This window comes from Arachis stenosperma, chromosome 6 (genome assembly GCF_014773155.1).
Source record: "Arachis stenosperma cultivar V10309 chromosome 6, arast.V10309.gnm1.PFL2, whole genome shotgun sequence".
Lineage (NCBI taxonomy): Eukaryota > Viridiplantae > Streptophyta > Magnoliopsida > Fabales > Fabaceae > Arachis > Arachis stenosperma.
In genome coordinates this window covers 82,225,740-82,242,850 of record NC_080382.1, presented here as the reverse complement: position 1 = coordinate 82,242,850, position 17,111 = coordinate 82,225,740, and positions in this window count along the sequence as shown.

Genomic DNA, 17,111 nt, shown 5'->3' with positions numbered 1-17,111 from the left:
TATCCAGGAAGCAGTAGTATTCATGACTTGCTAGTCTTTCTAGCATCTGGTCTATGAATGGTAAAGGAAAATGATCCTTTCTGGTAGCTGTATTGAGCCTTCTGTAATCAATACACATACGCCACCCTGTAACTGTTCTTGTAGGAACCAGTTCATTTTTTTCATTATGAACCACTATCATGCCACCTTTCTTAGGGACGACTTGGACATGGCTTACCTAGGGGCTATCAGAAATAGGATAAATAATCCCAGCCTCTAGTAATTTTGTGACCTCCTTCTGCACCACCTCCTTCATGGCTGGATTTAGCCACCTTTGTGGCTGAACCACTGGCTTAGCGTCACCTTCCAATAGGATCTTATGCATGCATCTGGCTGGGCTAATGCCCTTAAGATCACTGATGGACCACCCAAGAGCTGTCTTATGTGTCCTTAGAACTTGAATTAGTGCTTCCTCTTTTTGTGGCTCTAAGGTAGAGCTTATGATTATAGGAAAGGTATCACCTTCTCCCAGAAATACATATTTTAGGGATGGTGGCAATGGTTTGAGCTCGGGTTTGGGAGGTTTCTCCTCTTCCTGAGGGATTTTCAAAGGTTCTATTATTCTCTCTGGTTCCTCCAGATCAGGCTAAACATCTTTAAAGATATCCTCTAGCTCTGATTCGAGACTCTCAGTCATATTGACCTCTTTTACCAGAGAGTCAATAATATCAATGCTCATGCAGTCATTTTGGGGGTCTGGATGCTGCATAGCTTTGACAACATTCAACTTAAACTCGTCCTCATTGACTCTCAGGGTCACTTCCCCTTTTTGGACGTCAATGAGGGTTCGTCCAATTGCTAGGAAAGGTCTTCCTAGAATGAGAGTTGCACTCTTGTGCTCTTCTATTTCCAACACCACAAAGTCAGTGGGAAAGGCTAATGACCCAACTTGACAATCATGTCTTCAATCACTCCTGATGGGTGTTTAATGGAACCATCAGCAAGTTGGAGACATATCCGGGTTGGTTTGACTTCATCAGTCAACCCAAGCTTTTTGATAGTAGATGCAGGTATTAGGTTGATATTTGCCCCAAGATCACATAGAGCTTGCTTGGTACAAGTTCCTTCTAATGTGCATGGTATCATAAAGCTTCTGAGATCTTTAACCTTCTCAGGTAAGATTTTCAGAATGACTGCACTGCATTCTTCAGTGAGGTAAACTTTTTCAGTTTCCCTCCAATCCTTCTTATGACTTAAGATCTCTTTCATGAACTTAGCATAAGAGGGTATTTGCTCAAGTGCCTCTCCAAACAGAATCTTTATTTCAAGATTCCTGAGATAGTCTGCAAAGCAGGCAAATTGCTTATCCTATTTCGCTTGGCAGAGTTTCTGAGGATAAGGTATTTTGGCTTTGTATTCCTCAACCTTAGTTGCTGCAGGTTTACTGCCTATAGATGTGGTTTGAGAAGCCTTTTTAGAGGGGTTGCTATCAGCACTTGTATGTGTTTGATCCCTCACTGGCGTTTGAATGCCAGGGGTGGAAGCTGGAGTGGCGTTAGACGCCAACTCCTCACCTGTTTCTGGCGTCTGAACGCCAGAACTGTTCTGCCTTTGGGCGTTCAACGCCAATTCCTTGCCTGTTTCTGGCGTTGAACGCCAGGACTAAGCATGGGATGGGCGTTCAACGCCAGCTCTCCACTCCTTTTCTGGCGTTTGAGCGCCAGAATTATTCCTCTCTGGGCTCTGACTGTTCTCAGAGGGATTTTGGGTAGCAATTTGTTCATTTCTTGTCTTCCTGCTGCCTTGAAGTGAGGTATTTAATATTTTCCCACTTCTTAATTGAACTGTTTGGTACTCTTCTATTATTTGTTTTGATAACTGCTGTTCTGTTTGCTTTAGATGCACTTCCATATTCATATTAGCCATTCTTGTCTCTTGTAGTATCTCCTTGAATTCGGCTAGCTGTTTTGTTAGAAAATCTAATTGCTGATTGAATTCAGTAACTTGTTCTGTAGGACTTAGTTCAGCAGTTACTGTTTTAGCCTCTTTTTTCATGGAAGGTTCACTACTTAGGTACAGATGCTGATTTCTGGCAACTGTATCAATGAGCTCTTGAGCTTCTTCAATTTTCTTTCTCATGTGTATAGATCCACCAGCTGAGTGGTCTAGAGAAATCTGAGCTTTCTCTATAAGCCCATAATAGAAGATGTCTGACTGCACCCACTCTGAGAACATTTTAGAGGGGCATTTTCTTAGCATCTCTCTATATCTCTCCCAGGCATCATAAAGAGATTCATTATCTCCTTGTTTAAAGCCTTGAATGCTCAGCCTTAGCTGTGTCATCCGTTTTGGAGGAAAATAGTGATTCAGAAATTTTTCTGACAGCTGTTTCGATGTCTTTATGCTGTCCTTAGGTTGGTTATTTAACCACCTCTTAGCTTGGTCTTTTAAAGCAAATGGAAATAGTAATAATCTATAGACATCCTGATCTACTTCCTTATCATGTACTGTGTCAGCAATTTGTAAAAGCTGTGCCAAAAACTTTGTAGGTTCTTCCTGTGGAAGACCAGAATATTGGCAACTTTGCTGCACCATGATAATGAGCTGAGGGTTCAACTCAAAGCTACTGACTCCGATGGAGGGTATACAGATACTACTCCCGTATGAAGCAGTAGTGGGGTTAGCATATGACCCCAGAGTCCTTCTAGAGTGTTTATTTCCACTTAGGTCCATGATGGAGAAAGGGAGATGATGTGGAATTATTTTATTTATTATATTATAAAAAGGGTCATTTTTAAAATAATAAAATAAAATAAAATAAAATAAAAACTAAAAAAATAAAAATAAAATTTAAAAAATATTTTAAAAATTTTTGAAAAAAAATGAAGAGAGAAAAAGTGGTTAGGATATTTTTGAAAAAGATGGAAAATTTTTTTTTAAATCTTAAAAGGATAAGATTTTGAAAATTTTTAAAATTGAAATCTGAATTTTTATAGAAAATTTCAAAAAATTTGCTTAAAAGTAGTTAGAAAAGATAATTTTTTTATTTTTGAATTTTTTTTATGAAAGAGAAAAACACACAAAAGACACAAGACTTAAAATTTTTAAATCCAATGCCCCTTGTTTTTGAAAATTTTGGAGGGAAACACCAAGGCACACCAAACTTAAAAATTTTAAGATCAAAACACAAAGAAGACTCAAGAACACCTTGAAGACTCATAAGAACACCAAGAACAAAAGAAAGAACACCAAACTTAAAATTTTTAGAAAACCAAAATAAATTTCGAAAATTAAAGAAAATTAACAAGAGAACACCAAACTTAAAGTTTGGCACAAGATTTAATCAAAGAAAAATTAGTTTTGAAAAAGTTTTAAAAGGAAGATACCCAATTGCCAAGAACATAAGCGAACGCTCTAGCCAACTGAGCAATAAATGTAACGTGTTTTTAAAGAGGTATTTTTAATAAATAAAAATAAATTTTTTTTGAAAACTAATATTTTGAAAATGCACAAGAAAAACACGAAAAACACACAGAATAGGAAAAATCAAAGATCAAACAAGAAAAATTGACAAGAACAATTTGAAGATCAAGGAAAAATAAAGAACATGCAATTCGAAAATTGAAAGACAAAAAAAAGCATGCAATTAACACCAAACTTAAAACATGACACTAAACTCACATAAAAACTAAAAATTAATAAAGAAAAATAATTTTTTTTTATAGAAGGGATAATAAAAGATGCAATTCTAGTGAAAAAAAGAAAAATTTTTCCTAATCTAAGCAACAAGTTTCACCGTCAGTTGTTCAAACTCAAACAATCCCCGGTAAGGGCGCCAAAAACTTGGTGCACGAAAATTGCAATCACACTTTTGCAATTCGCACAACTAACCAACAAGTGCACTGGGTCGTCCAAGTAATACCTTACGTGAGTAAGGGTCGAATCCCACGGAGATTGTTGGTTTGAAGCAGGCAAGTGTTTTTCAAGTTCAATTGTAAAAAGTGAAAGGGCATAAAATAAATACTTATTGTGCAATAATGGAGAATATGTTGGAGTTTTGGATATGCTTTGTCCTCTAAATTTCTGCAACATAATGCTTTCTCACTTTCATAAATGCAAGGCTCCTTCCATGGCAAGCTGTATGTAGGGTGTCACCATTGTTAATGGCTACTTCCCATCCTTTCAGTAAAAATGGTCCAAATGCTCTGTCACAGCACGGCTAATCATCTGTTGGTTCTCGATCATGTCGGAATAGGATCCATTGATCCTTTTACGTCTGTCACTACGCCCAACAATCGCGAGTTTGAAGCTCGTCACAGCCATTCAATCCTTGAATCCTACTCAGCATATCACAGACAAGGTTTAGACTTTCCGGATTCTCATGAATGCCGCGATCAATTCTAGCTTATACCACGAAGATTCTGATTAAGAAATCTAAGAGATACTCATTCAATCTGATGTAGAACGGAGGTCATTGTAGGCACACGTTCATAGATTGAGGAAGGTGATGAGTGTCACGGATCATCACCTTCTTCATAGTGAAGCGCGAATGAACATCTTAGATAGGAACAAGCATGTTTGAATGGAAAACAGAAATAATTGCATTAATTCATCAAGACGCTGCAGAGCTCCTCACCCCCAACAATGGAGTTTAGAGACTCATGCCATCAAAGAGTATAAAATTCAGATCTAAAAATGTCATGAGATACAAAATAAGTCTCTAAAAGTTGTTTAAATACCAAACTAGTGACCTAGGTTTATAGAAAAATGAGTAAACTAAGATGGATAGTACAGAAATCCACTTCTGGGGCCCACTTGGTGTGTGCTGGGGCTGAGACTTCAGCTTCTCATGTGCCTAGGCTGTTTCTGGAGTTGAACGCCAGGTTGTAACCTGTTTCTGGCGTTGAACTCTAACTTGCAACCTATTTCTGGCGCTGAATGCCATACTGCAGCATGGCGTTTAACGCCAGTTTATGTTGTCTATCTTCGCGCAAAGTATGAACTATTATATATTGCTGGAAAGCCCTGGATGTCTAATTTCCAACCCAATTGAGATTGTGTCAATTGGACTTCTGTAGCTCCAAAAAATCTATTCCGAGTGCATGGAGGTCAGAATCCAACAACATCAGCAGTCCTTTTTCAGCCTATATCAGATTTTTGCTTAGCTCCCTCAATTTCAGCCAAAAAATATCTGAAATCACAGAAAAACACACAAACTCATAGTAAAGTCCAGAAATATGAATTTTGCCTAAAAACTACTAAAAATGTACTAAAAACTAACTAAAACATACTAAAAACTATATGAAATTACCCCCAAAAAGCGTATAAAATATCCGCTCATCAATGGGTTGCGGCTGCTGAAGAAGGAGCTGTAGAAGAGGACAGAGCTGCTGCTGTGGAGGGTGAAGATCTAGCTGCCTCCATAATCGCTCTCGCCCTAGAACGGCATCTAGCCGGGGGCTTCTCGTGCACGCAGCCACCCCAAGGAATAGTAACATCCTTATTGTCGTCCTCTGGGGGTGGTGGTGTCACATCATTATCCTGCCAAGGGAGATCGGCTAGTGCAGCCATGCTGGTGACCAGAGTAGGAAATGGGAGTAGGCCACGAATGTGTGCTTGCCACATGCTCTGCCGGATCAATCGGGGAAAATATACCTCTTTGCCCTCCATGACACAGCCAATCAGAACTAACATCTCCATCGGGATCTCAGAAAAGTGAGTGATGGGCAAGACATAGTGGGTGAATATCATCTGCCAGGTCTTAGCCTTTCTAGTCAAATGAGCGAAAAGCATCCCTTTGGGCTTTGTGTTGCCCGAATCCATAACCCATGGAGCATCTGGTGTGGCAATCACGCGCTTAAGCGCCTCATAGTCAAAGGTGATGCAGTGGATAGTTGTCTCTGCCTACTGATGAGCGCAGGTGTCATCAGCAAGGTGTCGGCACTGCAATGCGTCCTCAATGGCAGCCTCAGTAATCATGATCTCTCTACCCCTTAGCTGTACTGAATCAAGAGTGGCACGAAAGAAGTTGCAATGGAACTCCTTGACCCATGAGATGTTGATGTTTCCCAAATCCCTATCAACAAAGTCCAAACCCAACTCTAGAATGCGGTTGTTAATGGCGTGTCTCACATCATTGGGGAGGACTAGTCTCTTTTCAATGTTCAAGTTCTTCTTCCAATAATTGGGAAGGCGAAGCTCACACTAAAGGTTGGGAAATTTGGTTGGGTCAGTGGAAGGTAACAACTGATTTTCCTTATCCGTTTCACTTAATGGATTCTTAGCATAATTGGTATAGGGAGAAGGGGTAGGGGTCTTAGAGTGCTTTCTTTTCTTAGAGGTAGTGGCTATGGCCTTTCCTTTGTCTAACATCCTGAAAAATGAGAGTAAGCAATTAAGCAAGTAGGCAAATAGCAAGTAAAAGCATGTTCAAGATGTAAGATGGATGGCAAGCAATCATGCTGTGAACTTGATGTGTGGAAAATGATCCAACACAAAACTCACCGGCAAGTGTACCAGGTTGCATCAAGTAATAAAACTCACGAGAGTGAGGTCAATCCCACAGGGATTGAAAGATTGAGCAATTTTAGTTTAGTGGTTGATTTAGTCAAGCGAATCAAGTATAGGTTGAGTGATTTTCTATCCAACAGTAAGTAAATAGCAGAAAATGTAAAGGGAGAAGGATAATTTGCAGAAATTAAAGAGACTTGAAAGTAAAGGTACTGAATCTTAAAGAACAAGAAACTAAATGACTGAAACTTAAAGTGCAAGAAATGTAAATTGCGGTAACTTAAAGTGCAAGAAATATAAATTGCTTGAATGAAGAAGGGATTTGAGGACTGGGACTTCAGAATTTAAGCTAGGGAAATTAAATTGCAACAATTATCAAAGCAAGAGATGATTTGAAATTAACTAGATCTCAAACAAAAATGGAAATTTGATTGCAGCAGTGGTTCAGCAGAAGAACCAAAAGGAAAATTAGATCTCAGGACTCCAGAGACTAGATAGCAGAGTCTAGATCTCAATTGCCTTCCTAGATCCAAGTTCACAAAGCAATTAAAGAGAAATTGAAGATTGAAGCAGTAAAGGAAATTGAATTCAACTTAATTATGCAGTAGGAAAATCAAAGAGATCTTAAATGGAGATTGAGACAGAAGTTCCTTAATTCTTCACACTCAAGACTCAAACAAAACCCAGTAAAGAAACCAAAACGATCAGAGGAAGAAGAAGTGAATTCTCTCCTCCAATTCTCAAGCCAATTGCAAAAAACAGAAAAATGGAAAGTGAGCTCTCAAGTTGACTAAGGATGAAAATTAAAAATGAAAGTAAGCTCCCTTTCTAATCCTAACTAACACCTATTTATACACTTTCTATTTTGGATTTCAGAATTTTGAGTGGGCTTTTTGATTTGGTGAAGAAGTGAATTAAGTTGGATTTTTGAGTGAAATTCAGCCCATGTTGCTCCCAGGAGGTTGCTCTGCTCTTGTGGAGGGCAGAGTAGGGAGGCCTTGCATGTGGATCCAACTAGCGTGCCATTTGAGAGGGGCATCAGGATGCTGCCCTGCCCTTGTGGAGGGCAAGGCAATGTTGTCATGGTGCGGCCTTGCCTTCCTGCCCGTGCGTCCAAGCTGCGCACGCCCAAGCTCCTGGCCGTGCCAAATTGTGCGAGCCATGCACCAAGGAATGCTGCCCTGCCCTCTACAAGGGCAGGGCAATGCAAGCTTTCCTTGTTCTTGGGCGAGGTCCCAAGTTCGAAACTTGGTGGAAGGCTTGCTGAGCTTTTTTTCTTGGCATATGATTCACGCTTAACGCTTGGCTTCCTAGGGATCTTGTGTTCGAAACTTGGTGGTAGCCTTTTAGCCAAGTGTGGCTTATTTTCCCTTGTGAGTAGCGCTCCTTCCTTCCCTTCAGGTGCTTGGTTCGAAACCCATGGATGGCACTTGGAGAACAATTTCCTTGAATTTTTCCATGAGGAGCCCGAAATTGCTCTTGAGGAGGGCAGGGCAGAGTTTTTCCTTCCCTTATTTCTTGGCCTAGAGTTGTGCTCCGTCCTCAAGGAGGGCAGGGCAGTGAAGCCTTGAATGCTTGGTTCATTGTTGTACTCCCTTGGAGGGCAGTGTGCTCTCGTGGAGGGCAATGTGGCTTCCTCCCTTCCATGCGCTACACTCTTTTCTTCCATGGGCCACGCTTTCTTAAGCCACGCTTCATTCTTTTCTTCTTTTCTTCACCTAGAAATAATCAAAACAACCAATCAAATTATCACTAAATTCAAAGGTTTATAAATCAATTAAAATTCAATTAAATTTAGCTTAAACCTCATGATTTAGCATCAATTAAATGGTGGTTGATTGATTCAAATAAAACATGCAATTCCACTCTAAATTGCTTACTTATGGTGCAAGAAAGTGCATAAAAACTAGTGAAACAAGTGAAATTAGCTTGGGAAATGGGTATATGATGACTTGTCATCACAACACCAAACTTAAATCTTGCTTGTCCCCAAGCAAGCATCAAAATTAAGAGGAAATGAAATGAAAAAGAAAAGCATACATATCCTTATTAGGCATACAGTAGAACTTGATTCATGGAGTTTTTATGCAGACAAAGATAACTCAGTTATTGTTTGCTGTTACATAATATACACTCTTCCTTAAAGGCTTACTAAACTTGCTGTTATAAGGTTTACTTTTTACTTGCTCCTGATGACAAGTCATCATATACCCATTTTTCAAGCTAATTTCACTTGTTTTGTTAGCATTTATGCACTTTCTTGCATCCTAAGTAAGTGATTTGGAGTGAAAATGCATAACTTCTTTAAATCAAGCAACCACCATGAAATTAATGTTAAATCATGAGGTTTAAGCTAATTTTAATTGAATTCTAATTGATTTATAAGCCTCTTGAATTTAGTGATACTTTGAGTGGTTGTTTTGGTTTATTGTAGGTGAAGAAAAGAAAAAAAAGAGAAAAGCGTGGCCTAAGAAAGCATGACCCAAGGAGAAGGAAGCGTGGTCAAAGGAAGGAAAAGTGTGTCGCATGCAATGGGGGAGGCAAGCATTGCCGTCCACAAGGGCACACTGCCCTCTAGGAGGGCAACATAAGGGAACTAAGCAAAGAAGGCAACTCTGCCCTGCCCACTACAAGGGCAGAGCACAAATTTGTACCTTGGAATCAAGAAGAAGAAAATGTTGCCCTGCCCTCCACAAGGGCAGTATCGGGCTCACCAAGGGAGAAATTCAAAGGAAATTGTCTCCAAATGCTTGTCACAAGAGTTGAACACGGGACCATGAGGAAGCTAGGACTTAAGACCCATTACCGTGCCAAGAGACCAAGGAAAATGGTGTAGCGTGTGCGTCCGCCCAGGTTCGAACACGGGATTGCATTTTGGAAACACTGCCCTGCCCTCCGCGAGGGCAGGGCAGCATTTGGTTGATGCACAACTCTGGCACACCAAAAAGTGAATCTGGCGCATCACAGCTCAATCCTGGCAGCACCAAGCACGCACCGTGGCAATTCTGGCGCACCAAATTTTTCCTGCCCTGCCCTCGGCGTGGGCAGGGCAGCGTTTTGCGCACCAAGCTACACCAACATGCACCAGGCCGCACCAAAGCCACACCAACATGCACCAAATCCTGCCCTGCCCTCCACATGGGCAGGGCAGCCTCCTGGGAGCTACCATTTTGGGCCGAAAAATTCAATTAAAATTCCAATCAAAGTCATTTCTTCACCAAATCAAAAGCCCATCCAAATTCCAAAATCCAAGAATAGAAAGTGTATAAATAGGATCTAGTTTGATGTAATTAGAACTTTTTGATCACTCACCCTTAGCTTGACTTTTGAATTTTGCACTTTCTGGAGCTTTGAATTTCTTGCAATTGTTCTTGAGAGACTTGACCGAGAGTTCAGAGGATTAAGGGAGAATTGACTGATCTCCTTCCTCGTGTTTACTCAGGCAATTCCACTCTTTTTTTTTTTGAGTTTTGGGTGTGTGAAATTGAGGAAATTCTGTCTCAATTCCCATCTAAAATCTCTTTAAATCCTTTTATGCACAATTGAATTTCATTTCTGTTCTTCTACTGTTTCTTCTTTAATTTTCTGTCAATTGCTTTGATAATTCGGATCTGGGAAGGAAATTGAGTTTTAGGCTCTGCTACCTAAGCTCTTGAGTCCTGAGATCACAATTTACTTGGGTTCTTCTGTGAACCTTGCTGCATTTTAATTTCAATTTCTGTTTGAATCATCATTGCTTCCAATTCAATTTTTGCTCTATTAATTGTGGCAATTCACTTTCTCTTTGTTTATATTCTGCAATCCCAGTCCTCAAATCCCTTTTACATTCAAGCAATTTACATTTCTTGCCATTTAAGTTACTGCAATTTACATTTCTTGCACTTTAAGTTTCAGTCATTTACTTTCTTGTTCTTTAAGATTCTGCAAATTTACTTTCCTGCTCTTTAATTTACTGCAATTTTCCCTTCCCCCTTTACATTTCCTGTCATTTACTTCCTGTTGGATACAAAACACTCAACCAATACTTGATTCGCTTGACTAAATCAACCACTAAACTAAAATTGCTCAATCCTTCAATCCCTGTGGGATCGACCTCACTCATGTGAGTTATTATTACTTGATGCGACCCGGTACACTTGCCGGTGAGTTTCATGTCGGATCGTTTTCCGCACATCAAGTTTTTGGCGCCGTTGCCGGGGATTGAAATAGATTGACAATGATTAAGTGAAGTGGAGGTCTAGATTAAGCACTTTTTCTTTTCTGTTTCTCTAACACACTAACTGTTTGAATTTTTGCTTAAACTAACTAAAACCTCATTCTAGCAATAGATTGAAGTTTTATTGATTTTCTGGGTCTGTGTGTTTATTGTTGTGTGTTTGTATGTCAGGTACAGGAAGATCTTCACCTGTCCTCTCTGAAATTGACCAAAAAACTCTTTGAAGAATAAGAAGAGCTGAAAGAGGAAAGAACGTTATTGGAGAGGAAGAATCTGAGGAGGAATTCCAAGAGATGGAAGGAGATCTCAATCAACCAGGAGAAGGAGCCAACAATAACCAACAACAACGAAGAGTCTTGGCTTCATACACATTTGCAAATGCTAGACACTGTGGGAGTAGCATTCTTCCCCCCAATGTCAATGCAAACAATTTTGAACTCAAGCCACAACTCATCACTTTGGTTCAAAACAACTGTTCTTTTGGAGGAGGACCATTGGAGGACCCAAACCAACACTTATCCACCTTCTTCAGGATTTGTGACACTGTTAAAACCAATGGTGTGCCTCCTGACAGTTACAAGTTGTTGCTCTTTCCATTCTCTCTCAGAGACAAAGCCACCCAATGGCTAGAAACATTCCCAAAGGAAAGCATCAACACTTGGGAATGACTTGGTGAGCAAGTTCCTTGCCAAATTTTATCCCCCTCAAAGAATCCTAAGATTGAAGACTGAGGTGCAGACATTCACTCAAATGGAGGCTGAGAATTTGTATGAAGCATGGGAAAGATACAAAGCTCTATTGAGAAAGTGTCCACCAGAGATGTTTACTGAATGGGATAAGTTACAAAACTTCTATGAAGGACTCACTCTAAAGGCTCAAGAAGCACTTGATCACTCAGCAGGAGGCTCATTACAACTCATGAAAACCACAGAGGAAGCTCAAAACCTCATTGATATGGTGGCCAATAACCAATATTTCTTTGCTCATCAAAGACAACGCCAACCATCACAGAGAAGAGGAGTAATGGAGTTAGAAGGAGTGGATTCAATTCTAGCTCAGAACAAGATGATGCAGCAGCAGATTCAACAACAGTTTGAGCAAATGGCCAAAAGAATTGATGGCTTGCAAGTGGCAGCAGTGAGCACCATAAGCCAACCTCCAACCACTTGGGTGCAAAGTGAAGAAACTCAAGAGGAGCAACAGCAAGAGCAAGTCCAATACATGCACAACCAAAATCCTGGAACAAATGAAGTCTATGGTGAAACCTACAATCCATCTTGGAAGAACCATCCCAACCTCAGATGGGGAGATAACCATAATCAAAACCAACAACCATGGCAAAGAAACACAGGTCAAAACAATTGGAAAAACACAAACCACAACCCCCAGCCAAACACTAACCAGAATACATATAGAAAACCACAAAATAACTACCCCAACTCTAACCATCATCCACCTAACAACCACCCAACAAATCAAAACACCTATCATCATCCATTAACACCCCAAAACCAACCAATCTCATAAGACTCCCAGAGGATCACCAATCTAGAAATGCTCATGGAGAAAATGATGAAGAACCAAGAATTGACAACAAAGAACCAAGAAGCTTCAATGAAGAACTTGGAAAGGCAAATTGGGCAAATCTCCAAGCAGATTTCTGTTGAGAAGCCATCAAGTTCACTACCTAGTGACACCATTCCCAACCCAAAGGAAGAATGCAAGGTCGTGCAACTAAGAAGTGGAAAAGTGTTATTGGATGGTGACCAAGGGGCAGCCAAGCATACTGACAATGAGCCAACAAAGAATGATGAAGCCATCAACAAGGGCAAGCTAAGCAAGAATGTCCCAGAAAAACTCACAGAGGAAAACAACAAACCAAATAATTTGAAGAAAGGAGAGCAGATCATGGAAGAACCAAATTCAAAACAACATCAGGTGAAGAAGAGCTCAACACCACCACTGCCATATCCACAGAGGTTTCACAAAGAGACCAAGGATCAGCATTTCCACAAATTTCTTGAGACTTTCAAGAAGTTGGAAATCAACATGCCTTTGGCCGAGGCTTTGGAGCAAATGCCTCTGTATGCCAAGTTCTTGAAAGAGCTCATCAACAAGAAAAGAGATTGGAATGAGAAGGAAACGGTGATGCTTAGTGAAGAATGCAGTGCACTCATTAGAAAGGGACTTCCTCCCAAGCTTGAAGATCCTGGAGGTTTCTTCCTACCATGCACTATTGGAAATCTATTCATCAACAAGGGGATGTGTGATTTAGGAGCAAGCATAAATCTAATCCCATCTTCTTTAGTGAAAAAGCTTGGCATAGAGGGGGTGAAACCAACACAGATGTCCTTGGAGTTGGTGGACCAATCAGTGGTATATCCTAAAGGGCTTATTGAGAACCTTTTAGTTAAGGTTGACAAGTTCATTTATCCTGCAGATTTTGTGGTCCTGGATTCTTCAGAAAATGGAAATGACTCCATAATACTTGGTCGACCATTTTTGGCCACTGCTAGAGCCATTGTGGATATAGAGCAAGGAGAGCTAACTCTCAGAATGCATGAGGAGAGCATCACCTTGAAAGTCTTTCCAGAATTACAAAGGAATGAAGAAGCAAGCAAGACAAGTGGTGACTTCCTTCCAAAGCAAACAACCTACAAGGCAGTAGAACAGGAAAACAAGCATCCACAGAAAGAAAAAGGAATTCAAAAAGTAGCTGGGATAATAAACAAAAAGGAAGGCAACACAACTCAAGTCACTGTCAAAAGAAGCATATCAACAAGGAAGAAAAAGAAGAAAAACAAGAAAAGGGCCTACAAAGGGTGGAAGAACAAGAAAATCCCAACAGAAGGATTTGCCAAAGGTGACAAGGTGCGACTAGTGTATCAACAGCTGGGAACAAAGGATTATTACACTGTCAACCAAGTACTCTCTCTTGAGCACATTGAAATTGAGCATCAAGGAACACAGAGAAAGCTTACAGTGAGAGGTGACAAGTTGAGACATCACCAACATCAACCACCTTAAAGGGAGTTCAATGTCAAGCTAGTGACAATAAAAGAGCGCTTGCTGGGAGGCAACCCAACCTGAGGTAGTTTTCTTTTCATAGCTTTTTCAATAAAAATGTTGAATAATTGGTATGCATTGCAAGGAGCTAAGTTTGGTGTTGCACACCAAAACAATTTAAGGGAGAATGAAAGATTCTAAGTTTGGTGTTCCACCAAAATATCATTTAAAAACACATTCTCACCACTTGCTTGATGCTAGCCCCAAGCAACCAAACATATTACTCAACTGTTTAATTGCTTTCTAGCTTTAATTTCATTAACCTTTAGCAAGGACACAAGGTTTCACATATGGTTAAAACTGATGCATAAGAGGCAGTGGCAAACAATTAAGTTTGGTGTTCCCACACCAAAATCAATCCAGAGTCACACTCAATTTATGCATACTAACCATACACTTAAGGGCTTGAGAGGCAAGCAACTTTGAGAATTATGCAGGACATGAGTCAACAATTGAAGATATTATGCATCTTAACTCAAAGAAAACACAACAGAAGGAAGAATCAAAGGACTGCAACTTCGAAGGTTGTATCTAAACTTGATCCTTGCTGCTGTGAAATGTTTTGAATCTGGAAACCATTGTATGTCTTGCTAAAGTGTTCATCTAGTTGCAAGTGAAACTGCTTGTTAAAATTGCTAAATCTGCATAATGCTTGTTATCCATCACTTAGCTTTAAATTTTGTCTTGTTTCCCATATGCTGAAATAAAAGAGATTTGGTTTGAATTGAAAAGTGAAATATCCAATGTTGCATAAGTAAGAATGGAAGTTAGTGGTGGTATGTGTTTTTGATTAAATGCATAACTCATGAAATAACTACTGCATAATATCATTCTCATTCAAGTGTGAGTTAGCTTGCTGTTGTAAAGACTCTTATCAATAATGAAAAAGCCCTTGGTAACAAAAACAGAAAGAAAAGGGAAAGAAAAAGCCAAAATGGCAATAAAAACAAAGCTACGACTTCTAAATGCTTTGTTTTATTTTTTTTTTTTAGCTTCTCCTTTTGGGTGCTTTGCCCCATGAGTTGATAACAAAGCTACGACTTCTAAATGCTTTGTTTTCAAGTATTACCACTTGATACATAAGCACCACAAGCATTTAATTAGAGGACTTCATTAAGCTCATTTTTTTCTTTTCTTTTCTTGACTCTCTAATCATTGATGCTCAGAGCCTTGAGCTTTGAGGGAGTGCTTTTGCACTTGAGCCTAGCCTTGACTTCTAAGTGTTTTGTTTTCAAGCATTTGGCTTGATACATAAACACCACAAGCACTTAGCAAATAAATTGCCATTGGTACTCAGAGCCTTCAGCTTTCTCATTCCTTCCCTTTTCTTTTCTTGCTTTAATTGTATTTGCTTCTTCAATGTTTTCATGATTTTAAAAGATTTCACAAAATGTACTAGATGAAAAACTTCAATTAAATAAAATCCAATGCAATTGAGCAACAATTAATCATACTAGCTTTCCAATACTTGTATGCACATGCTAAAATCTTCTTTAATGCCTTGTTTGTTTATGATCATGATGCTTTTTTGCTTTTGAATACACAAAGCTCAAGTTGGTAGTTATAATGCCACAGCAACATGTTACAAATCAAAATTTAGGCTATGCTTATTCATACCACACATGCATACAAAGAAGATAATGTGACAATCATGCAATTTAAAGTGCTAGAAACAAATGAGAGGAAAAGGAACTTTACAACCTTGTAGTCCATCTTCTCTATTGTTGTCATTTTCCTCCCATTCTTCTCCTTCCCATACCAAATCAGAATGCTTGCTCTTCCTCAAGCAACAATTAGAACAATGGTGGTGGGGTCTAAAATGGATCATGAATGTCTTACAGAAAAGGATGTCAGTAGCATATGTGTTTAGGCAAGCAAGATTAAGATAACAATCAAGGCACAAAAGACAGCGACAATTGATTGCAAGCATAAGAAGGTGTGCACAATACTTTGCATAAAGAATAAGTGGCACACCAAACTTAGTGTGACACTTTCACTTGGAATTGATGCAAATATCTAATAGATATTGAAACCAAATTTTGTTGCATAGCAACACCAAACTTAGAATGCAATCATATGTCAATTTTATTTGAACTAAAACTAAACAAAAGAAACTGTTATTTGTTGAATACAATCACCAAGTGAAGAATCTATCATGAGTAAGGATGTTTGGGTGATGTATTAACAAACACAGTTAATAAAAGAAAGCATTAAAAACAAGGAAATGACTAAAATAATCAAGAAAACTAAAATTGTCTAACTAAAAAAATAACACTGCAGTGGCATTATGATTATGTAAACAAGTGGTGTTGCTGGATGATTTGCATAGAAAAATAGGTGGCACACCAAACTTAGAATCTTGGTGTGTCACTTTCAATTTTTTTTGATTTGATGCAATCATCCAAAAAGATTGAAAACAATGTGTTGCATGGCAACACCAAACTTAGAATGTAACCATATGCCAATTTATTGAAATTTAAACAAAGCATGGAGAAGAAATGTACCTACGGTTGGGTTACCTCCCAACAAGTGCTCTTTTAGTGTCATTAGCTTGACGTGTTGCTCTTCACTTTCTTCCTCTTCTTCCAATTGATTAAGAGGAATGACTTCAAGGGGGGAGAAGTTTCAGCTTTTGTCCCCTTTCTTGATTTCCTCTCAGCAAGCTTTCTTTTGAAATTGGCTTGGTTGAGCTTGCTTGCTTGATCAGGGGGAGGATTGTTTGCAGTTGACCTTTTCTTGAATGATGTCCTTGATATCTTGGTCATAATCCTCTTCTTGGTGTTTTTGTCAATTGCCTTCACTTCCTTGAGTCCAAGTCTTGGTGGTTGTGTAATTGTTGGAGTTTTGTCTTCATCAAGAGTTCCTTGCAGTGATGGTTTAATGACCCCTTCCTTCATGTGGTTTTCTGCTTCACTTGAGTTTGACTTCTCTTGAATGTCTTCCTCCCTTTCTTCTTCATGATTTTCCATTAATGCCTCTGGGAGGGAATCTTTATGTTTCATTGTCACCTCAAGTGGCTCTTGTAAATGTAAAAGTTCAGGATCAAATGCCTCCTCCACCTCATTTTTCATTAAAATTTTGCTTGACACAGAGGCTTTCTCATCTTGCCTTTCCACTTTCTTCGTTGCACTCAACACTTGAGCTATGTGCACTTCCATGTTTGTGAAGAAGTTCTCTTTTCTTTTCCAGAATTTCTTTTCCTCCTCCCAACATCTTTTGAGCATGGACTCAATCCTTGAGAGTCCTTGGCTTGTGGAAGTTTGTGTTGGTTGTGAGTCATGGGATGGATTTTGTGTTGAGGCATAGTTAATTGATGAAGAATTTTCAAATGAGAAACTGG